General features: G+C 38.8%; 1 protein-coding gene and 1 non-coding gene across 2 annotated transcripts in view; one reads left to right on the forward strand and one right to left on the reverse strand.

The window, feature by feature from the left end:
* The window catches only part of LOC122720968 (ankyrin repeat domain-containing protein 6), a 123363-nt gene that overhangs the window by 16275 nt on the left and 80948 nt on the right, over positions 1 to 26140 (reverse strand). The window lies entirely within an intron of this gene.
* Trnal-caa lies at positions 21294 to 21415 on the forward strand. Its single transcript has 2 exons — positions 21294 to 21331; positions 21371 to 21415. It is a non-coding gene; the product is annotated as a tRNA-Leu (tRNA).

Below are 26140 nucleotides of genomic sequence, written 5' to 3' on the forward strand. Positions count from 1 at the left end.
AAAAGCTTGCATTGTTAACTTCTGACGTTTCCACCGGTCGCAATGTATCAGCCGACACGAGATATCCGTTTACGCGAAACGCGCGTATCCCATTTTCTGCCGTTTAAACACGCCGAGAAGAAAGAAGCTGCACGGAAGCTGGTCGAATCGAGGTATTCTCGGCGGACGAAGAGAATATATCCAGAAGCGACGACGAAAGTTAGTTCGCGAACACGCCGATCGTGCGCTAACCGCGAGCGATAAAGCTTTGAAAACATCGTAATTCTCGCGGTTTTCGAACCGTCTTCCTCTGGCGTTTGCGCGACAGGATGACGATCGGGAACGTGGAGGGAAAGATTCGCGAGGGATGTTTGCCAGAAGTTTCGGTGAAGAAGAAATTTCGTTCGAGGATTGAAAGGTGAAATATTCGAACGAAGAAATGGACGAAAGAACGATTGAGTTAGGAGATATTTCGTAGAAGTTGTTGGAAATTTAGAAGAATTTAGATGGAAGAAGATTTGAAAGTTTGTAAGAATTTTGCGATGGGAGAAAATAAATGTCGCAAATTGTTGTGGATGGAGACGAAACGCTTCGATTTATAAATGAAGACGAAGGTTTTTGTAGTTGCGCACGAGACAATGTGCCAACGTTGGTGAGGGGACTTAAAGATGAAATCACAGAGGAAGATCGTTTAGAACAACGCTCACTTCGAATAACACCCATCGCTCACTGAAATGAAACTCCTGTTCTGTAACAAGATCATTAATCATCGCCTATCGTCCATCACCGGTGGATACACGCGAGAAAAGGAAGCGAAATGAATTTCTTCTGTTAATACGCTGCTTCATAGAAATTGTACGCATTGTATCATATTTCACGAGTTCTCGATTACGATTGATATATTATTACAAGTCTCGAGAGATCAAACGATTGAAATTAAAACTTTTTTTTTACACGGTTAATATCAATTTTCAAAAATCTCTCTCTCTCTCTCTCTTGACAAAATTTATCTTCTTTCCCAAGTAAAATAAATTTCGAGATAAAATCCACCGTTAAAATTTTCTTCTTTCATTTCTCTTCAGTCCTCTCGCACTGTTCTCACTGAAAAGCTCCGCAATTGTGTCTAGGTTGATCTAGGCGGAATAAACGTATATAATTTATATAATTTATTATTCAAGGTCTGGCGATAGATAGGGGCGAAGTTGTCGATCGTCGCGAGGCTATCTATCAGTGCCGAGTCATTAGAAGAGCCGAGGCAGTCACGATGGCAGGCCTCTCCTCTGGCAAAAGATCATTACGTTCTCGCATCGCCGCTTCCTCCTTCTTCCCTTTTCTCCTCTTGCATAAGCTAAGAGAAGAGGCTATCGGCTGTGAGGATGGACGACAAAAAAACTCGAGACCCCTATCGACAAAGGAAATTGTTCAAATAAAACGAAATCATCGTGCAATTACGCCAAGGTCGGCCTCCGTTTCCAATCGGCATCCGGAATCGGATCAATGTGAAATAATTGCGGATACATCGGTGACCAATATTTTACCGCTTATTCGCACGTGAATTTAAATTAAATTTTGTCACAAAATTTTCTTTCGTCCGTTTCGAGAAAAAAGAAAGTTAGAAAAAAGAAATTTTTCAATAAAAGAGGTTTGAGAGAGATTCAACAAGATTCGAGAACTTAATATAAAGGTTAATTTTCTAATTATTAACTTGTTCAAAAAAGAAGAAAGAATTTCTGACATTTCTGTGATAATTTCTGTGTTGCAGCGATGTTGATTAAATTTGGAGAATATTAAACTTCAGGTAGAAAAGTCTAGGACTGTTGCAAACTCGAGTGGCAAATGCAGATGCGTAATATGCAAATGCGCACGTTTTAAAGTTTAAAGGGAATAATTTACGCGCTATCTGGGATCTCCGCTAATTCATTGTTACTATTCGAATGCGCCTATAGAAATTGCGACATCCTTTTTTCAACCTGCTGCATCGCAATTAGATTCATCCATTCACGTCGGGACAATAATAATCGCAGAAATACCGGTTCCCTCCGCCGCCGCGTGTCGATAGATAGACATCTTGATAAGCCATTGTCCCGCTTCTTTTTTTTTTTTTTTTCCTCTCTTGCTATTGTACGCAAATTAGATTTGCGCCACGATGAGGTTAGGCATGACTAATTCGCGCCTTTGAATTCAATCCATGATTCCTAAATTATGGTATCGTCACTTCGATCGATGACTCGACGATTCGTAAATATTTGGATAAATTTCGTTAAAAAATTCACGGTTTCGTAAAATATTTCTCCTCGTTATTTATCCAAGATGATAGATTCCAGGTAATCTTCCAGGTTTCTCACTCTGCCGATCCAAATATCCTTCGTATCTATCTGCTTCTTTCCACGAATGGAAATCAAAATTGTATACTGCTGATTTTCGATATTAATTTCTACGGTTAAAATTATCACTTAAACTTAATATTACATTAACTTCTCTGATAACTTTCATTGTATAATTTACCACTTCGTCCAACCTTTGTATTAACGCGTAACGAGTAAAAATTTTTTGGAAATGCGAGAAAAATTAATGATACGCTCGAAAATGCGTATTACAAAAATTCTCTCCGAGATACTTGGACAGTTGACAAAATCGAATGGAAATATCGAAGAGAAAGAAAATCGCAGAGCGTGTGTAACTGTGAAAAGAAAACTGTGGCATCACTGTGACGACGGATCCTGACGGAAGTTTCACGGAAACCGTCTCGGTTTCCTCGGTTGCCGTTTCTCTATCTGGCCTCGTAGTACCGTTCCGTGCGTGGCTTACCACTGTCGCGGCGTTAAACGATTGAAATACGTGTTGCAACGGCGACGCTAATTAAACTATAAATTCTGATCCGGAAACGGTGGTGTTCGACTACGGGTTTCGCCTAACGATTCCGCGAGAAACCTTGTGTAACGAGGTTCTGAAAAGAAAAGTAAGACGGGGATATCTCGCACGAGGCACGAGGCCTCCGGTGGACGAAGCGACGCGCCACCGTATATCAAACACCGAGGCCTTAATCGGCATCCAAGATCTGTTCGCGGAAGCCCCACGTCGCGACACTGGTTACACGTCTACCTGTCCCCTGATACTGGTCATGATCTAAACCGCATCGATCGATCGAAATTTTACCCCTCCTAGAATTGACGATGCTCTATAAATTTTCTTCTCCGACTTCTGTAGCCGATTAATTCGATCTTTGATCTTTTTTTTTAAAAAACAAGTAGAAGTAGAAGTTTTAGAAAGAAATTTTTCCTAATAAAATAAAAGTTTCTCGTTTGAACCAAACGAAAAAAGAAAAGAGCGAAAAGAAATTTTCTTCTCCGACTTCTGTAGTCGATTAATTCGATCTTCGATCTTTTTTTTTTTTAACAAATAGAAGTAAAAGTTTTTGGTTATTAGAGAGAAATTTGTCTTCGTCGGATAAAAGTTTCTCATTTGAAACGAGCGAAAAGAAATTTTCTTCTTCGACTTCTGTAGCCGATTAATTCGATCTTTGATCTTTTTTTTTTTAAAAACAAGTAGAAGTAGAAGTTTTGGGTATTAGAAAGAAATTTTTCCTAGTCGGATAAAAGTTTCTCGTTTGAACCAAACGAAGAAGGAAAAGAGCGAAAAGAGAGTTTCCACCGATTTCGATCGATCGAAATTCTATCTCTCTTAGAATTGACGATGCTCTATAAATTTTCTTCTCCGACTTCTGTAGCCGATTAATTCGATCTTTGATCTTTTTTTTTAAAAAAACAAGTAGAAGTAGAAGTTTTTGGCTATTAGAGAGAAATTTTTCCTCGTCGGATAAAAGTTTCTCGTTTGAACCAAACGAAGGAAGAAAAGAGCGAAAAGACATTTTCTTCTCCGACTTCTGTAATCGATTAATTCGATCTTTGATCTTTTTTTTTTAAAAAACAAGTAGAAATAGAAGTTTTGGGTATTAGAAAGAAATTTTTCCTAGTCGAATAAAAGTTTCTCGTTTGAACCAAACGAAGGAAGAAAAGAGCGAAAAGAGAGTTTCCACCGATTTCGATCGATCGTTAAAGTTAAAGTATCCCTGTTTAAATATCCGTTTCTTTTTTATTCACGAATGAAGAGATTCGAATTATCCTCGGGGGGCAAAGAACTGCCGAGAGGGGGAGGGGAATAAAGAAAAGGAAGATCGTTCGATTTCCAACGATCACTCGGAGGAACAAGCGCCGATCCATTAGCCGCCGCCGCCGCTCCCTTCGCCGAGCGCGGGTTGAATTCGCGGTATGTAGATGTCCCTTTCTCCCGGGAAGATACATTACACGCGCGAGGCATCCGCTCGCGCGTTTCCTCCCTTCGCTCCCCCTCCCCCTCTAAGATCCTCGCGCGCAAGGAAATCGGTGTTGGCCGTCGAAAAGAATGCGAAATACCGCGGAGAATTCGCCGGTATTATTCACACAGGAGCTCGTGGAAAAATGCCGCGCATTAATCGTGGCCAAGAAACTCTCTCTCTCTCTCTCTCTCTCTGGGATCACCTGCTCGGTATGGCGGGTACACGCTATATTTCCATATACGCGCGCAGCGGGCCACTTGCAGCTGCCACGACGACGACGCGGCTGCACAGATGAGATCAACCTCATTGCCTCTTCCACAAACAAATATCCCTGGATCCTTTATTTCGTTCGCGATCTTTTTTTTTTTTCGTTTTCTTTTCAAGGAAAAGAAATCGAGTTTCGAAGCTTCGTTTTCTTTCTTTTTTCTTTTTTTGGAGAATCGACGCGAATTTTGCTGAATTTCGCGGTGGTTTTTTTTTTCTTTTGTTTTATTGATCGAGGAAGAGAAAAAGATTGGATGTAGATGGGGAAAAAGATATCTTTTAGAAAGAAATATTTTTTACCGTATAAACAGAACACGAGAGACTCGGTTAGCGCCCCAAGACCCATAGGTCAGGCGCATTCCTTTATACTATACCGTTCTTTTTATCCCTATTCTCTTTATCCCGAATAGAGAAGAAGACCAAAACCAACGCGAAACTTCCATTTTTTGTACCGAGATCACGTTTCTTTCGTATCGAGAATCAATTCTTGAATTTGACTGGCTTCGCCTTCTCCCAATTAACCCCCAATTAATAAATCAATCTCAAAGCGAAAAATTTTAAAAACTTAAACTCGTCAACCGCATCGATCTCGTCAACAAACGAGCGATCTCCTCGTACTCCTTCTCTTCCGTTCGACTGAAAACACCATATTCGAGCGTGCAGTGAAACTAACGGTCCTCCCTCCCCCCTCCTCCCCCCCTCGGTCATTTTCAACTCATTTCACCGGCACGTCGAACGTTGCCAAGATCGATCCATCCGAGTGCAAGGTAAACAGGACTCCTCGACGAGAAGAGGGAAGGGTTTACCAGGCAGGGCCAGGATGAAAAATGACCACTCGAGATGGAGTGGAAGGGAGCATTAAGAGAAATCTTAATCGATTTCGCGTCCCCGTACGCTCCTTTATCCTCCTCCTCCCCCTCCTCCTCCTCCTCCTCCTCTTCTTCTTCTTCTTCTTGCCTCCCTCTGTTCAACGACTACGAACGATATAATCGCCCCGACATGCAAATGCCTCCTTCGCCCTTCTTCCTCGTTCAACGCACACCGGACTCATTGTCGGTTGAGTAGGGACGACGACGTGCTGCTGCTGTTGCCGCTGCTGCATCGATTACACAGGATGCAACCGGGAACGCAAATGAATTACGAGTCAATTGTGTCCGGTTATCTGGCCCGGCCAGATGCTTCTCTCGCCGTCTTGTACGTTATTGTGCCGAGGAGAAAACGGAGCCCATAGCGGCTCCATCCGCCGTGATCTCTGTTTTACGGTTTGATTATGAAACATGAACCCGATCGGAGAGCGATCGTCAGCGATCGAGTAGCATTTTTCTCCCTTTTTATGGGATTTCGTGACCGATCTTTCGAAGCTTTGAAGGTTTTTTTGAGTTTGGAAGAGTTAGAGAAGAGGATTTTATTCGGTTGGAAGAATTGAGTGCAACGAATTTTTCTCAATTTACATATATATATATATATATATATTTTAGATTTTCAAAAATGTTGAAAATTATTTCAAAATTATTGTTTCATCATCCGATAAACTCTCCTTCGTCGAATATTGAAAAGTTGAAGAAAAATCGAGACTAAACGTAAGACTTAACTCACGTATGGAAAACGTATTGCATTATATTCCTGACTTTCTTATATATCTAAAAAATTAAATTATTACACAGACGCGCGTACACGCGTATTAATCACCGCCTGTATGCAGTTATCCTACCGCGGAATCTCTGTGTTAAAGAAACCGCTTTTTCAACCCGGCCAAAGAACTAGAGAATTCTCTGCTCCAAGGAGCAGAAACGTAGGCAGGGAACAAACGACCGCGCTCTGAAATCGAGAATCAGTTACACGCAATCCCCTCGCTTCCTCCCTTAACGAACACCTGTGTGGACCAAATGCACGCGCAACGATGGGAGAAAAAGGTGTCCGCCAGTTATAAATTCCACGCTGGATTTTCCGGATCCGATTCCCCTCAGGACACGGAGCCGGTGCGTGCGCACGCACGTTGCGTGCAACGCACGTGTATTTCCCCCCTCCCAATGCCGAACCATTTCATTTTATTCAAAGCGGCCGATCTTTCACGCGACCGTTCTCTCTCTCTCTCTCTCTCTCTCTCTCTCTCTCTCTCGAATCTGGTTAGAAACGTTCTCCAACGTGCAAGAAAATTGTAAATTTGTCCATTTTGAACCATCCCTCGGTGGAGAGAGGGCGAAAGACCGTTTGCCGTGGGCGCGACAATTTACCGCGGCAATTATCGCGAGTTATCGAGAATTGTACAAGAAACGTTTGCATGCTACGCTCGAGCGCGGGAATTGACCATCTGCTGTTTACCATCGACATCCGGTTCGCTACACTTCTTGTACGAGCCGCTTATACAAGGGCTTCGATTCGACCGAAGGAATTGGAATCGCCTCGCTTCGGTCTTACGGTGTTGTACGATCGCGAAAAATGTTGATTGAGTGGCGAACCGGGACGTTTTAATCCTTCCACGCTTCTCGAGATGAGAGTTTTTGAAGACGTTGCGAGAGAAAGAGAGGTCGAATAGTGTAACGTAGCGAAACATTTTTAATGTTTGAGGATGAATGTTATAATGGTGTGAGAAAATCAAGACACGTAGAAATCTAATTACAAATAATTGTAATTGGAAAAATTGAATTTAAATTTCCGATTGAACGAATAGTTAGCAAATATAATGAAACTTTTTGGGAATGAGTATTATAATAGTATGAGAATAGATAATTGTAAGTGGAAAATTTAAGTTTCCTTCGCATCAGAATAAATTCGCATAAAGGAAAGATTGAACGTAGGAATAGTATGAAATGAAACATTTTGAGTCTTTGGAAAAGAATATTATAAGAGTAGATTGAAGGAAAAATGAAATATATTAAAGTGTAACGAAATTAAAATCAGGACACGTAGAAATCTAAAATAATTGTAATTGGAAAAATTGAATTTAAATTTCCGATTGAACGAAGGAATAGTTAGCAAATATAATGAAACTTTTTGGGAATGAGTATTATAATAGTATGAGACTAGAGAATTACAAATAATTGTAAGTGGAAAATTTAAGTTTCCTTCGCATCAGAATAAATTCGCATAAAGGAAAGATTGAACGTAGGAATAGTATGAAATGAAACATTTTGAGTCTTTGGAAAAGAATATTATAAGAATAGATTGAAGAAAAAATGAAATATACTAAACTGACTGTAACGAAATTAAAATCAGGACACGTAGAAATCTAAAATAATTGTAATTGGAAAAATTGAATTTAAATTTCCGATTGAACGAAGGAATAATTAGCAAATATAATGAAACTTTTTGGGAATGAGTATTATAATAGTATGAGACTAAAGAATTACAAATAATTGTAAGTGGAAAATTTAAGTTTCCTTCGCATCAGAATAAATTCGCATAAAGGAAAGATTGAACGTAGGAATAGTATGAAATGAAACATTTTGAGTCTTTGGAAAAGAATATTATAAGAGTAGATTGAAGAAAAAATGAAATATATTAAAGTGTAACGAAATTAAAATCAGGACACGTAGAAATCTAAAATAATTGTAATTGGAAAAATTGAATTTAAATTTCCGATTGAAATAGTTAGCAAATATAAAACTTTTTGAGTCTTTGGAAATTAGTATTATAATGAGAGTAGAGAATTACAAGTAATTGTAATTGGAAAATTTAAGTTTCCTTCGTTGTTATTCTAAATTAATTGTCGATTCGTTGATTTAATTCGCGGAAAGGGACGCTATGCTTTTTCGGGGATGTTGGCAGCTGCGCGATGATTCATTCTGCCGGTTTAGGACTACACTTTCTTCTGCGTCTACCCCTTTGGCGACGAGGGATGGCCAAGTGGGCGGGTGTGCATCCTCGAATACGCGCCAACGAGCAAGAAAACGAAGGAGGAACGTGATGCAACTATTTTCCATCATTATGGAATCGCGACGCGTACGTTGTGCGCGAGCTGCGTGCCTGTTTTATGCCATTTTTAGAACGCATCCTCTGCCTCTGTCTCTGAAAGAGAGAGTAGACCGCTCGGATCGGTTCTTGCAAGTCCGTGCAACATCCGTGCGGTTTCGTTCCCTCTTCGAGGCAACGTTATACGACGCCTCGTTATTCCATTCCACCATTTACCACCCCGCTGCATTGAGTTATTTTTCCTTTATACGGCGCCCCCTTTAAAATTCAACGAAATTTCCAGGAAACGGAGCACCTGTGAAATACGAGATGCTTCTTTTTTTGCTCTTCGAGATACGTCCAATTAGTTTGGAGTAAAACAAGTTGCAATTGGATTTAGAAAAATTTATCTTCTATTTATCTGGATTTAGAAAAAAAAAAGACGAGAGAGATGAAGATTTAATTACGAAGTGAGATATAAGAATCCTAATTTTTTTAGGGGATTATATATATTATTATGCAAAAAATTAAATCACTATTTCTTACGTTTAAAATGTATAATGGAAGATTGTAATAGAAGAAAATTTTTCTATATATAATACAATAAAATAAGTTGCAATTGGATTTAGAAAAATTTATCTTGATATAGCATACGTTGTTACGAAAATGTGAAAAGAAAAAAGACGAGAGGGATTAAGATTTAATTACGAAGTGAGATATATTAAGAATTCTACTTTTTTTAGGGGATTATATATATTATTATATAATAAAAAAATTAAATCACTATTTCTTACGTTTAAAATGTATAATGGAAGATTGTAATAGAGGAAGATTTTTCTATATCTGACAATAAGATTCACCAACAATTAATTTCAAAGCACAGTTATCCCATCTATATATCGATTCAACTTCAATTTATCGCACAATGATTCCACCGCAAAATCTCTCGATTGCAATTTCACGCTTCTCGATGTTCTCAATACAAATCTCTCTTGATGCAAAGAAGAAAGAGAGAGAGAGAGAGAGAGAGAGAGAAATTTCTCGAAACCTTTTTTTTTTTTTCCAAGCAAAATGTTAATCAAGAAGCGTAACGAACCTCGTGTCACTTTCGTTTGATCAGTTATCCTCGTCACGCTCGGACGATCTCTTTCGGCAAACACTTCCGTCCTTTTCAATTTTCCGATCCACATTGCTGGATTCCCATCAGGACGTGTTTCGTTCGTCGTCGATAAATTTAACTCTCGACCAAGAGAATCTGGTCGTCGCGATTACATCCTGATTTCCATCCTGATTTCCATCCTGGTTTCCATCGTAATATTACTCGTACTCGTTTATATCCGTGAACGTTTTATGATTAATTATCGTCCCCTGGATTTCAATCATCCGCGTGTCCGCGAATTAATCTGTCCTCGTGTGATATCTCGTGTTTTTCTTTTCTTTTTTTTTCTTTCTTTTTTTTGGAAATAACTTTCATTCCCATTTTCATTCCCCTTTTTTTCCCCCTCCCCATTTCTAAACGATAATGATTACCTGTTGCGGTTAACGGTTTTTCCACGGGAAAATGGATCTTTTATATTTCGACGAATTGCTATCCACAAAGTGACGAAGTTCGTTAATTATTCCATAATGATAAATAATGATGGGAAACGTGTAATTTTCTTTTCTTTTTTTTCCTTTAATTTTCCATATTCCTCATCGTACGAGAAGAACTGACTGGCTATTTGAATAATCGCGGAAGTAGATCGAAACTTGAAGAAGATTATACATCGAATATACCCGTAAATGATCGAAAATTTTCATCCGTATATTCGTAATTACGACGAATATTTTACAAAATATTCTCTCGTTGGAACGAGATCGAGGCAAGATTTAATACGGACGTTTGAAGAAGGAAAGAAAGAAAGAAAGAAAGAAAGAAAAAAAGCAGGATTCATGTTCTTCGCGATCGATGCAATTAATTCAGATATCACATATATAAAAAAAAAAAAAAGACGTTTTATGTATCGAAACGGTTACGAGCCGGATTAATTTATTCAGCGTGGACCGGTCCTCGTAATTCATCATTGACACACTTTGGCGAAAATGCAGACGTTGCGCGATTATACACACCCGGCCGAAAAAAAGATACGAATTACGCCTATGCTCGCGCTAATGAAACCTGCATCCCCTTGAAACAGGTGTAACGACTCTCCTCGAGTCAAATTCTGTCGCGCTAACGTCCCTGAAGAAATTCAATCCGAATGCACGAGGAGCACGATTTTTCACGATTGCTAAATTGTGCGATAATAATTTCGAGAAAACGAAAGGTGGCTTCTCTTGCGATAAATCGAAAGGGTTGGAAATAAAATTACACGAGGAGCGGTGTAATGCCTGTCGATGTGTCAAAGATGTGACCGGTTCAGAGGTAACACTTTTGATAAAAGTGTAGAACAAATATTCTCGCTTTAGTAGCGCCTACGCACTAAACTGTCGACGCCTTTAAGAAGAAGTGGCACTCTATCTCTACGCAATAGAAAAACATATAAAAGGAAAGGTAACGCAAGCACATCTGCGAGTGTGATAAAATAATTTAAATACTGGTATAATAACACTTTGTATTTATAGAGTGGCTTTGTAGAATGATCGGATAATTTTCAAAGAAAATAATTTAATGACGAATCTTTAAGATCTCGTGAAAAAGAAATACATATATATTCGGTTTTTAGATTAACTTGTAAATCACTTCGTCGAATGTACGTCCACTTAAACAACAAACCCACCACGTGTTCTCGACATCTGTATCCACGAAATCTAAAAGTCGTAAAAAGAAGAACTAATCTGTGCTTTACACGCCTTTTATCGATCCATCCAACCTTCCTTCCTCTAACCATCCAACACCTACGTAAAATAAAACTTTTCGACGAAACAATTCCTCCGTTCGCTTCGAAAAAAAAAAAAAAAAAAAAAANAAAAAAAAAAAAAAAAAAGAATCCTCGAAATATCCACCCACCAACGACTATCGAATCGAACTCGTCTCGCTCAAAATTTTAAAAAATTTTAATTTCATTTTTGCGTTGAATCGGTCGCTCGAAGAAGAAGAAGAAGAAGAAGAAGAAGAAGGAACTACGCGCGTCAGATCGTAGGCCTTCACTAAGTAGCCTTTTCGCATGTTGATTACGCGGAAAGCATGACGCATTACCATAACTCGATGCTGGCTCTTGGGGGACCGTCAACCGTAACCGCAACTTAACGGGTGTCGTTCCCGTTAGGAGATGCTAGTCGTTGGAACCGATCGCGTTTCACCTCGTGGCGAGGAATTGAATACAGGAACGTGTGGTTATGAAGTGGTTTAGAGAAGGATTTCTATCATCATCATCATTGTCGTCGTCGTCGTCGTCGTCTGTTCGCGAAATCAAAATAATCTCGATTTGGTATCGTATCGCCCAACGAATCCTCTCTCTTCTTAAGATTATCGACGAGTGGAGTCAATTTTTTCATCGAATTTTTGGAAACGAAAATCTAGAAATCTAGAGGAAGAAAGAAGATTGTGTATTTAAGGAAAACAAAATTGAAATCTTTTGCACGAAGCTGTTATAATTACAAATAATTTACTCCAATGGAGTCTGCACGAGATAAAAAGGTTACGAGTAGAAGCACGATTTAAAATAATTAAAATTGCTCTGGAACTTATTAAGAACTTTTAATCTTGCTTTTAATTACTTTATCCTTCTTCGTGTCGCTCCGCTATCATTTTCCCCATTTTCGTTAAATTGTTCGTTCTAAACGAAAGAAAAAGAGAAGAAAAATAACACAAGAAGAAAGAAATCGAAGAAATACCCATCCAAACTGAATACACGTAATTCCTTTTGCAATTCGAACGCGAGTCTAAATGAAATCATTAAATTCCCCAACAGCAAGGGGAGAGGAAAAAAAAAAAAAAAGAAAAGAAAATAAGGAAAAAAGGAGGAAGAAGGAGGAGAAAGGTGTTCAAGTCGCGGGGAAAAAACACGACCATCTCCTCCGCATAAAACGAGCCAGGTCAATTAGATAGTCTGCATCCAATTACCCGAAACCCCTCGATTACCCCTCGGCGGGATTTTTCATCGTGAAACGAGGAATCAATTTACGACTTTATGCCCCCACCCAGGCAAAGAGTTAATAGAAGACTTTGCGCATCTCGTCTCGTCTCGTCTCGTCCGAGACGATCTCGAGCTTAGCTTGATTAGCCGGTGTGTCTTTAAAGGGGGAAGAGCCGCGGGGCGGGGGAAGGATGATGGCGCACAATAGTCACCCGTTCGATCATCGAGAGGTCAATGTCAACGATTCACTTCTCGTCTCGTCGGCCAATCTCACGGGAGATTAAAGACGATGCTGCGTTCACGCGTGCCTTCGAAGGAATTTATACCCGATCCCCGACACGGGAATTCGTTGTTCCACGATTTTAGCTCGCGATCTGGAAATATATGTACCCCCGATCGAAATTATTTTTTATTTTGGAAGAAGAGAAGAAGATGGAGATGAGTTTGAAATTTTGAATATTGTAATTTTCTATTCTTTTTTTTTTTTTTCTCGAAAAAAAGTTTCGCTTCGAAGTTTAAGTTTGAAACGATGATCTCGTGATATGCGAGAGATATGAATAAGGGAAGAAGAGAAGGGAAAATTCTTATAGGTGTAAAAATAGGGAGGGGAGAGGAGAAAGGATAGTCTTCTCCGTTAGAAACGCCATTAACGCGATTCATATCGCTAGGCTTATATAGTGAGCAGGGTTGCGCGCTCTGTAAGCACTATGGAATGATAAACAATGATTAAGCGCATAATAACTGTCAGTCGACGGCGTGGAGAGTTGGTCGAGACTCGGTCGAGATCAAGGAAGTGCAGACACGCACGTGAACCCGCGTCGAGTGCTCGTTGATGCATGCGTGCATTTCATGGAGCGACAGTACCCTTTTATAGATTTTAAAGCCTTGGCCGCACGTGGATGGAATAGAAACACCTTCCTCTTTCCCTAGTATTTCCCATTTTGCATAACGAAAAATTATACGATATTCGTGATTATTTATAATATGTAATTATTTATAATATGTTTTTCCGTATGTAAAACACGAGATGGAGAATCGTGTTTGTATTTTATCCACGTGTGAGTGGAACTTTAAAGTTAAGTAAGAATATCTCATAAATCGTATCTTTTTTTCTTTTTCTTTGGAAAAATTATTCTCGATAATCTCGCTTGACGATAAAGCTTCGATCTTGATAAATATTCTTCTTCTTCGAATCTAATTTCTCTAAATCGAAAAATGTAAAAGATAATATATCTTTCTTGATAAATAATTCTCTTGATTAAATTTTTTTCACTTTCTTCGCTCAAATCGATTTTACAATTAATCGAAATATTTCCCCTCCTCCTTAATATTATATTCCTCGAGCGTTTTCATTCGCCTCGATCGAAATTCAATTTTCTCGAACGTATAAATTTCACTTCTTGTCTCGTCTCGGTCGCGAGAGCTTTTATTGGAATATTTATGACGCGCGCCATCTTGCGCGTCGATCTTATCAGAGCGGTGTGAACCGAGTTTAAAAGGAGAGAAGGGAAGAGGTCTTGGGGAGTTTAATGCAACCAGGGTCACGAGTGACCCCCTCAACCCCCCCGATCAAAGATCACAAGTTCGTCGCCATCGTCCCGCTCTTCGTGCTTGCATTAACATCCCTGCCACCATCATGGCTCACCGTGAAGACATTATCGACCCGCATTAACTCTCCCCCTATTTTATTCCCGTATTGTTCGCGCTTAAATTTAATTTATTTATCGCCTTCGATAAAATATTTGTTTTGCAATTGATTGCAAACGAGCGTGTGTTTAATTTCTCCGAATCCTTAACTTTGAACTTTCTCTTCTTCCGTGGCTTTTTTCTTTTTTCTTCTCTCCTCTTTGCGTATATACTCGCCAAGAAAAAGAAGAATCACGAATTTTCAAATATTCAAAAACACGATCTCCCCGCGAGTGGAACAATGATTTCGCGAATTTGAAAGAGTATGGCGATCCCAGGCTGGCGATCGTCTCGATTCTAATCTCGAGCGCCAAGCAGTCGCCAATTACCCCGTTATCAGACCGAGTGTCAGCCGCGTAATACGAATAATAGTAGGAGCATCGGTCGAGATAAATCTGTATCAGTTTACCGCGGCAATGCCGGTGCATTCGAACGGATGCCGGTGGAACTGGTTTTCTCTACCCGGTGATAAAAGTTATCCCTCTATCCCGGGGATCTACCTTCGAGAGGAGGAGGGAGGATCGTTGTTTTGGTCGAGGTGCAACCGCTATGAAAGCCCTTCTTCTCTCCCCGTATTTTTATGCGAGTGCACGAGGGGGTCTAAATACCTTCGTGGTACCGGACGAAGGTATTGAAGCTCGAATCGTGACGAAGCTCGCCTCGTCGAGAGACCTCGAGCACGATTCACGCTCGATCATTTCCATTTATTCCGCGATGTCGATAGATTGAAGGGTGCTAAGAAGGGGAGTCGATCTTCCTTTGTGTACTTTGTTTCGCGTGGAATTATGTCGAACGTTTGAATTGATTCTTTTTTGATTTTTTTTTTTTTTTAAAGGCACGATTGTTTCAGAATCACTTTTGTAAAATAATTTTTGAAAGCGCTGAATGCGTGCATACGATTTAATAACAATTCTATCGATTTCATCGTAGCAAAATTATCGTTGATAATTAACCAGTCGAACGTTTGAATTGATTCTTTCTTGATTTTTTCTTTTTTTTTTTTTTTTGAAGGCACGATTGTTTCAGAATCACTTTTGTAAAATAATTTTTGAAAGCGCTGAATGCGTGCATACGATTTAATAACAATTCTATCGATTTCATCAAAATTGTCGTTGATAATTTTAATCAACCCCCCCAATCAAACCATTGATGTNTAATTTTTGAAAGCTCTGAATGCGTGCATACGATTTAATAACAATTCTATCGATTTCATCGTCGCAAAATTGTCGTTGATAATTAACCAGTCGAACGTTTGAATTGATTCTTTCTTGATTTTTTCTTTTTTTTTTTTTTTTTTGAAGGCACGATTGTTTCAGAATCACTTTTGTAAAATAATTTTTGAAAGCTCTGAATGCGTGCATACGATTTAATAACAATTCTATCGATTTCATCAAAATTGTCGTTGATAATTTTAATCAACCCCCCCAATCAAACCATTGATGTAAAGTAGCTGTTGAGATTCTTTCTATAAGAGTTTCAAGTATTATTCGCTCGATACTCGAAGTAAATAATCTTTTCCCATTCGTCGTCGAAAAGTGGAAAAGTAAGGAAAATCGGACGTGTTTACCATTACCACGTGTCGACACGTTTTCTCTTAGTTCCCCCTTATCAATGTAGGTTAATCGTGATAAGGGAATCGAGCGAGACACCTGGCTCGAAGCGGCGCGGGCTTGATCGAGTTGGCCGATAACCAGGCCAATTGACAATTGTCCCAGCGTACAGCGTCGATTTATCACGTTGATAACGGAATAATTGACAAGCGGCGAGTCCCGCTGGCAGATTTACGGTAGCTACGTAGTTACGAACGCATAATGCGACGAACCCCTTTCGCCACTCTACAAAGATCATTCTTAACGGATAACGCGTCTGAATGCACGGATTAAGGGCTCGAGGAACCGCGGTGGTATACACGAAACGTTCTGTGTGAGGTCGAAACCAGTTCCGGACGCCGCCAGTATCCGTTTCGACGGATCTAGCCATAATGCAGATTCATCTCGAGGGGGATATTCAAAGTATCATCCCTCCCTTTCTCTCTTTCTCTCGGCTCCGATAACGGCGTAATTGACAACGAGGCGGTTAAGATCGCGCAATTACGCCTCGTTGCGCGATCCATTTCTCCATGCAAAGAGCGAAAGATGGAAACGACGTGAGCGTATTTCTCGAAATACAAATTTTCGAAAGTATTCGGTATCTTTTGCGACGTTGAATTTCGAATATTTTTGTGTTTTATTTCTATAAACGAGGGATGGTTGCTTTGGAAAAGAAAGATCTTCGAATTTTGAAACTTTTGTTATTTTTCGATTCTGAAAGAAATCTCGAAACTTTGAATATACTTGGACGGGATTTCAAAGTCGAAGGGGGGAAAAAAACAATGACGGATTCGAGGATACTTAGAATTCGTAAGAAGAGAGAAATGATGAAAGTTTTTAAAATGTAAATTCCCTCGTTCAAGAATTCATCATTCATCGTATCGGTGATTTCAGTTTCGTGTCATTCAGGCATTTCGAACGGAACGAACGCCGTACACGAACATTGCGCGAGCGTTTATCCAAGATTCCACGACGTTAGCCCTGATTCACGCGTAAAGTAATTTATCGCGGCTTCTAAGAGGCCGCCGATTTACGGCCAAAAAGAGAATGAACGTCAGAAAGTTGCCAGCAGCTCCGCCATTATCTCACGTATACGCCGTAAGATGGCCACGCTCACCCCGCGGGATTTCAAGCCTGATAAGTGGTTATCGTGTTTGAAAATGATCCTACTTTGAATATATGCATATGTACATACGTATCTTCCGTAATATAGAATATCGCCGATATACATTATATTTTAAGAGTAACTGAATAAACGTTCTGGTTTAAGGATCGACCAACAGTGAGAGGCAATGGTGTTAGGTTAGGTTAGGTTCCACCGTTTGCCAAGATATTCGTTTCGCTTTAGATTTTATCTTCTTCTTTTTAGAAAGAGGAGATTTAGAGTTTATTTAGAGTACGATGCGGAGAATTTTCCTCGAGAAGTTAAAAATTCATCATCGATTCTTTCGATATTTAATTTCGTATATATATATATGTTGGTGACTATATTTCATCGTATTTCGATCACAAGTTAAAAATTTACTTTACATTTCTCGTCCATTTTATTATTCACCTCTTCCTCAAACAAAACCGTACGATCGGTAAATAATCGTTATAAAAAGTTCGAAGCGGTAAAAGGCGATAAATTGACACGCGAGGATTACACAACAACCCAAGATACTGAACATACAAATTTAAATTACTCACGCGAGCCTTCCCACTCGCAATTTAATTTCTTAAAACGAAAAAGATAGATCCCCTCGACGCCAATTCTTAGCCATATTCCCTTATTCAATTTTTGCAGCCCGATCGCGAGAGAGTACACGTTCTCCAAGGAAGGCGAAGCTTTATTAGTTTCTCGTTTATTTCCAATAAAATAAACACGGTTCCCTATAGATGGATTGTACGCGTGTATTGCGATATTAAAAGAGAAGGGCGTACGTGAAAGGAGGAAGAGGAGGAGGAAGAGGAGGAGGAGGAGGAGGAGGAGAAGAAGAGGAAAGTAGCGAGAGTTTGTTCACCTCCATCGCGAGCAAGTAGCCGGAGCCGGCTAACATCTTTGCATACGTTGTTACGCGTCTAGTCGCGGCTCGAGGCTGCAGATTCGCTCGTCCGTTTGATCGCGAATCACCGAGATCTCGGCATTCCACGTCGGTCACGCTGTATTTTTTTCTTTTTTTTTTTTTTCTCTCTCCCCCTCCATCTTTCCTTTTCCCGTATAAATTCGTGCAAAATCGTTTCTCTTTGCGCGCTTTCGCCGTGGCAAAAAGTCGAAACTGGAGAACAGGATACGCGGTATAAAGTAATCGAGTTGGAAGTTGGATGTTTCGATGGAAATCTGATCTTCTACTGATCTTCGAGATGTTATTTCTTATTTTTGATAACGGTGGATACTTTAAATATTAGGTGTGTTAGTGGTTGTTCGCGTTATTCCCTAACGTAAATTTAACATTGGTATAATCGAGGGATTAAGATATATTTCGTATTCGACGTAAAAAATTCTGTAAAGAAATTGTTCGATAACAAAAATGTAACAGGTTGGATCCCTCCACTGTAATTACCTTGTCTTTCACTCCTTCTTTATCTCGTTACGTTAGAATAATCACTCTTTTAAATTCCCCTCCCCATCTATTACCTAACACCCTGTAGCTATAACTCGCGTTAATCATACGCTAACCATAATCCACCAGTAATATCAAGTATTTCTCGAGTATCATTACGCGAAATTAACTTTCGGATATAACTCGCTCGTTAAAAAATTTTCAACCAATAATAAACATTCGTCCTCCTCCTCCTCCTTCGAGCGCAACAACGAATAAACGAACCGAAATTAACAACAAAGCGAGATTAACAATTACCGCGTGACGTATTTCTGAAACACGATTTTCCCTTATTAAGACGCAGAGAAAACCGGCCAACCGGTGTAAAGTAACACCGGTCACATACTCCGTGGAACACGCGTCAAGCTTAATTGGATAAAAGTGCGGGCACGGGTTTACGTATCGAGTATCGCGCGCGGTTAGAAGGAAAAGTTTTCCCACTGGACACCTTGGACGATTTCTCTCGATCGATCGCGAAGGAACAAAGGAAGAGGAAAAATCGACACCACTCGGTCCTCCACTTTTTTTTTTTTCGAGTATAATCGGTGAGCAATGGACGTTTATAAGGTTTATAAGGTTATAAGCTTTTTATCGAGAACACTTTCACGGCTAATTATTACGATTCCACGTTCCTTCCCTCCCCCTCTCCCTTCGATCGTCGCACTTTCACTTACCTCGCGAGAGGAATCGTCAACTTGGTTAAAAGTTGTTGACTAATGGAATAGGATGGATCCAAACCAGTCTTTTGTCTATGTGAATAAAAATGTGAATAAAAATAAACGAGTGAATTAATTCTCGGGATTTGCTCTCGAAACTCGTTTTCGATCGGCCATTCCATAGGGTACGTTGCAACTTTCGTTTTCTCTCTAGATTAGAAGCTAGAAATGTTACAGTGTTGGAATCTTCGATATTCAAATCGAATTATAAGCTTTTTCTGAACCTGATAGGGGAACGTGTTTTCAACGGAGTTTCCATTCTCCACGTTCGAGCGGATGCAAGATTAAGGGGCACGCTTACTTTCGTATAAAATCGCGAAATTTTATCCTTGCAGATATATTAGGCAATTACACAGAAACTTATATACCGCGTGGCTCTTGGAATACATTTATTTCGTGTAATAATATAATTTTTGTTTCTTAAAGCAATGAAAACTTTGGCCACGGTTGATTGTTAATTCTAAATTTTCAACATGGAGAAAGCTTCGATCGGAGCTTAAACTTATCGCTTAAGTAATTTTTCGCAACTTCTATCCACGTACAATAGGAATAGGTGTATCCGATTCGCGCCAACGAGAACTCCGTTCAATCATCCCTCGAGATTTACGAGCCCCCTTCGTACGATCATAAGACGTTGAGTAATACGACGGGATGCCGGCCAAACTTCTTCCAGACGACGACGATTCGCGTCTCATAAAATAGTTTCTCCATTCCTCAGAGAAACATTCCTCCTCTCCCTCCACACTCGTAATGACACGCCTGTCTACTATTCTAAAGGTCGGTACACACATTGTCGATAGACTACTCCGCAAGGGGGACCGACGGGTGTCGGGACAGTTTTTTGTTTGGATATTAATAGATTTGGGAATAAAAGTCACTCTTTATTTTCAAATTTATTCGTATCCTCTCGTTCAGTCCCGTCCCCGCTTTCGTGAGTCCTTTGGGTGGTGGCGTACCCACGTACCTGAGCCAAATACCGAAAGATATATATATATATATATAAATTAAGCAAAAATTTTTACTCCAAAATACATTTATTCATACTTGTTATAAAACTCTTAGTCTTATATTAGTAGATAATATTAGTAATATTAGTAATATTAGTAGATAGATCTACTTATCTAAAAATTGATAATTTATTTGATTATCTGCTATTATTCGATCTCGCTATTGATAGTTATGAAATTGGAATATATGTATGCGTGTGGCTTAGCCAGTTCATTACACGAATAGATGGATCTATTCGTGTAATAAACTCGGGATACACGACGGCCACCGACACCTCTTCTGCTCCCACGCCATTGTCGGACTTGTGGGTGGCTCGACTGCGAAAGATCGAGAGGAACGTGTACGATGAATCGTAAACATCTCTCCCCTTCCTTTCTATTTCGTTTCTTCGTTCCAATTTTTCTTTTTTAGGGCGGAGAAGGGACTAGAAGTTTGGTTCGCAGATAAGAATGAATTAGAACGAGAGGTTAACGGTAGCGATGGGTTAGAGCTGAAGGTTTAGAGTTTGAAATTTTTTAATATTATTCGTGATTCTTGGACGATGGTTCGAATTATATCGGATTTGGAATATTATATTTCGATATTCTCGATGTTTAGTCGTGTTTAGAATATTAATGATATTTGAAGAAGAAGGTAACATTTGTTCTAGACTGACGATGAGTCGATCCCATCGCTACGTTTGCTCGATATAGTATTGGAGTTCCGTGAAATCGGGTTCTCGAAACGATCAACACGTTGATTAATTTGCTTTATAAATGAAAAGATTGATCTAGGGAACACACGACACGAATACTTTCATTCTGATCGCGTAATCGTTTTGAACGTCATGATATTAAATTAATTTCTACGATTAGATCGTTTGCATAATATTCTATGCTAATTGCTTCTATATAGAAAATAGAAAAATAAGAAAAAAAGAAAATAAAATCGAGCATGATAAATTAATTTTAATTAAATAAAATTGTTTATTAATCTTTTCATTTATAATAAATTAATATATATAGGATATTAAATTTTTTTAAGTAGATATAAATAAATTTAAATAACGAAATTTATTTAATAATTTCTTCATAATTTCTAGTGAATTAACGTCAACATCGTGTATAAAAAAAGTGAATAAAAATAAATATTTATGTGATTATATTTTACTACGATATAGTATTATAGGACGTTATAATCACTAAAGTGAACGTATGCTACCACATGTCAGGATGGCCGAGCGGTCTAAGGCGCCAGACTCAAGGTTCTTAACCTTCTCAGTTCGAAAACTGAGTTCTGAGCGTTCTGGTCCTCTCTGAGGGCGTGGGTTCGAATCCCACTTCTGACAAATTCTTTTGCACTTTTAAACGATATAACGATAAACATTGAAATATAATTGCATTTCGATGATTATTAATTTTTTTCGAGCAAACTATTCTAAACGCAGCGATGGACGCGCTTCGAACGCGTCGCGAGTTCGAATCTTACTAGCAGTAAATTTTTTTTCTTTCTTTCATATAATATATTTTTCCATTTTTTTTATTATCCTTAAAGTTAATCGGTATTTTTATTAATAAAAATTTTTATTAATAAAAATTTATCAAAACAATTGATGAAATATATCTTCTATAGATATTTTAAATTTATTCTTCTAGATTATAAATAGGATTTGGAAAATATATAAATCTATATCTAAAAAAAATAATATTGTTCGGATTAAATTATTTTCTAAATTGAAATTAGATTAGAAATTCTTCGAATTAATATTTATTATATTCATATTGTACATCGTTGTGCCATTATTATATCGTTATATCTAGGTGAAAAGAAAAAATAAAGAAATTCATGAGTATTAAATTAAAATGTGCTACGAATAAAAAATAAATCGTTATTTTAACTCTAACTATCGTGTTATGTAAACGATTCACAATCGTTCTTACGAAATCTCTTCCATTTCCAAGATAATAAGCGGATTATAACGTCACGAGCACAGTTCTGTATCGTTTTTACCGTTTGGTCTATTTTAGGCGTGTCTATTTTTTTCGCTCTTTCCCACACGATTTCTCACATATTTACGAGCATCGTGACACAATAAGCGTTTGCCTCGATTCACGGCGCACACTTCTCCGTAATAATGCCCTTAACCGGCAACAGATGGCATTTCGAATGCTCGAAACCGTGCATCCGCGATATCCATTATCCAAAACTCTAAACAAATTAAATTATCCACGTTTCCCGATCTACGAATCGTTAATCTTCCATCCTCGAAATCGACGGACGTCCACTAACCATCATTAATTTAGAAAACCCCCATCCTCCCGTTTATTAACTCGACAACAACTCGAAAAACAACTGAAACCGTATCAACCGTCCGAGGAACGGTGCGGCACTCCCACATTCAGAATCGAGACGCGCTCGTTCATCATCCTATCGAGGCAAAAAGAGGAGACAGTTCTCTAATCGATACATCTCGGTTGAGACGTAAAGAGAGAAATGGATTTTATAGCCGCGTTATCGACCTAGATTAAAAGCGAAACGTCATTCGGCCCCAGTGACTTATGACTCGACTTTTCTGGACTTTGTTCTGGCATTCGTTCGCGACTAACGAGCACCATGCTGCTCCTGATTGATGCCGGATCGACGTTTCTCAAAAGAGCAGAAAAGAGACAGAGAAGGTTGGAGGCATATCGAGAGCGGGATCACCCGGTGCCATTTTATCTTCTCTCTTCTAATTTCTCGTCCATGGGTAATTAGGCGGACAACGTATGTCATTAAGGGTATTCGAAGAGTTACGAGAGTCGTGCACCGAGGTTATTTTTGCTTCTCAGCGACACCTCGTTGCCGAGACCAGTTTCTCTCGATTGATACCGGTGGCGTCGTTGTTGCATCGGATAATGGCGACGCTCGGGTTAAATTGAAGACTCTCCTGGTTTAATTGGGGCTGGTGAAACGAGGGAAAGATAGCGGAGGTTTCGTTTAACGTTACATGGACTCTGTCTGAAAATTAAAGGATTCGATTTTTTTTATTTTTGAAAATAAAATTGAGAACATATCGATTTGTAATAATGTTGATAGTGTTTTAAATATTTTTGTACGCGCAATTTTGGAAGCGTGTTCGAACTCGATCCTCTGGTATGAAATTTATTTTAATAAAACAACAATTTTGAGCATCATTTTTTTTTTTTCGACATCTCGTGGCGTACCTTTGTTTGCTGAATCATAAATGGAAGCAATCCCTCTGAAAACCACAATTGGAACCACCGCTGTAGAAAGAAGATTGAAGTAAATCGGGCAGACAAAATTACACGGAACTCTTTCGCCTCAAACAAAGCGTTAAAACGTTCATCGAATAAAGGACATTTCTTCAAAATTCTTTTTTTTAACGATACATCAAAATTTGTACAAATCAAACGATGTAAAAAAAACATTTCTATGATTACAAACACGCATATTCAATACTTAATCTTTACTCCATCTTGGATATTTCAAATTCCACTCGCAAATAACTTGGAACACAACTCCATGGAACGTTAAATTTTATTCCTTCGTTTTCACGTCAGAGATCGTTTAATGAATTCCAAGGGGAAATGTTGATCGTCCAACTTTGTGATATCGAATCAAAGTATTTTACACGGAGAAACGCGTCTTCCTTCCTCTCTTTATTTAAAACATACCGCGCGGAATGGTATTTTAATTACACGCTACGTTTCAACCGTGTAGGCGAGAATGTTCCATCGTGTTTCGCGATGATCGTGGGTCAGACGGTGAGCTTTCGCAACCGCGAAATGAATAGGGAATAATTAATTAAGCCCCGTATAAAGAAACGAAATAATCCCCGTAATAGGTGTAGCCGCCTTTTTCATAATTGCGTTAATTAAACGACTCGTACATTCTCGATTTTCATCCTTATTATCGATAATTATGCTAATGGAACGTTAACTTTTACACAAAAAACTGATATAACTTAATATAATTCAATATTGCGCGATTCAGATAAAATTATACGTAACATACGTATAACGTTGAATATTAGAACGTTATTATAAGTGGAATTAAATTATCATTTTGCTTGGTACAATAAATTTGGTGCAAAATTGAACAACGTTGTCGTTGAAGAAATTCGCACAAATTCGTTGCAAAGTTTCAAGAAACGGCGCGATAATAACCGGGATGCACGGAGAAATCGTTCGTGAATATAATTAAAACTTAATTCGACCTCTGTCTTCCATTGCTCGCGTAACGAGAGAGCAATGGATAAAAAGCGCAATAAGAAGGAGCGTATAACAGCAGCGTTCCAGCCGGGTGGAGGAGCAGCACGAAACCGTGGAACGATAAGAAACACGATCTAAACGATGTGTAATCGTTAACTAATGCGAAACGAAACGACGCCGATACCTTATAAATCGCTCGGCCGGATACGCGAACACGCGACTCGCTCTCCGATCGTGAATTCTTTATTGATCGCGGCCTTACCCCCATAAATCGCCTCTGTAAATAGGGGTTCGGAGAAATTGTTGTATCTAGCGTGCGCTCGATCGTTTTTCGCGTAGCGAAAGTGCAAGTCTAAGTGGCACGATCCGCTCGACCTGCCCGTTTCCTTCCCATAATCGGCGTCCATCGTGCCCTCGCGTGTACATATGGAAACCGAGAAAGAGAGAGAGAGAGAGAGAGAGAGAGAGAAGCTGTTATTCCGAATTCAACTTTCTATCCATTCGAAATTTTCTTCCGAATAATCTATTCTCACTTTTATGAAATATGTGTTAACCGATCAGAAATCTATATCGAATGGAAAAATTATTCGTCACTTGAGTTCCATTTCTAATAATTTTTTTGGAACGTTAAATTTTCAAGAAGCAAGAACCGTGAATGGCTTTTATGAAATATATGTTAACCGATCAAAAATCTATATCGAATGGAAAAATTATTCGTCACTTGAGTTCCATTTCTAATAATTTTTTTGGAACGTTAAATTTTTGAAGAAGCAAGAACCATGAATGGCTTTTATGAAATATATGTTAACCGATCAAAAATCTATATCGAATGGAAAAGTTATTCGTCACTTGAGTTCCATTTCCAATAATATTTTGGAACGTTAAATTTTCAAGAAGCAAGAACCGTGAATGGCTTTTATGAAATATATGTTAACCGATCAAAAATCTATATCGAATGGAAAAGTTATTCGTCACTTGAGTTCCATTTCCAATAATATTTTGGAACGTTAAATTTTCAAGAAGCAAGAACCGTGAATGGCTTTTATGAAATATGTGTTAACCGATCAAAAATCTATATCGAATGGAAAAATTATTCGTCACTTGAGTTCCATTTCCAATAATATTTTGGAACGTTAAATTTTCAAGAAGCAAGAACCGTGAATGGCTTTTATGAAATATGTGTTAACCGATCAAAAATCTATATCGAATGGAAAAATTATTCGTCACTTGAGTTCCATTTCCAATAATATTTTGGAACGTTAAATTTTCAAGAAGCAAGAACCGTGAATGGCTTTTATGAAATATGTGTTAACCGATCAAAAATCTATATCGAATGGAAAAATTATTCGTCACTTGAGTTCCATTTCCAATAATATTTTGGAACGTTAAATTTTCAAGAAGCAAGAACCGTGAATGGCTTTTATGAAATATGTGTTAACCGATCAAAAATCTATATCGAATGGAAAAATTATTCATCACTTGAGTTCCATCTCCAACGATATTTCGGAGCGTTAAATTTTCAAGAAGCAAAAATTGTGAATAGTTGTGAGAGATGTCGGATATCTTATCACGAGTCGAACGGTATCATTGCATTGACAACGTCAAATACACGCTCGATGTTTAAACACGCGCGATTATTGGACGATTTGCACAGTAATCTCGTAATCTCTGAATTCAGACTTCGGATTTCTTACGCTGCGAAAGCGTAACTTTTGCGATCCAGTAATTTTCCCGGTCGAGCACGGAGCCGAGCAATTTCCCTAGTTACCGTGCTACGTGTCGTGAGGAGCGATCGCGTGCTCCCTCTCTCTCTCCTCTGTGTTCCCCGCGTTTACATGCGTGTGCTCACGTGTCGCGAGGCG

Source organism: Apis laboriosa, unplaced genomic scaffold (assembly GCF_014066325.1).
Source record: "Apis laboriosa isolate Shangri-la unplaced genomic scaffold, ASM1406632v1 scaffold13_cov153, whole genome shotgun sequence".
Taxonomy (NCBI): Eukaryota; Metazoa; Arthropoda; class Insecta; order Hymenoptera; family Apidae; genus Apis; species Apis laboriosa.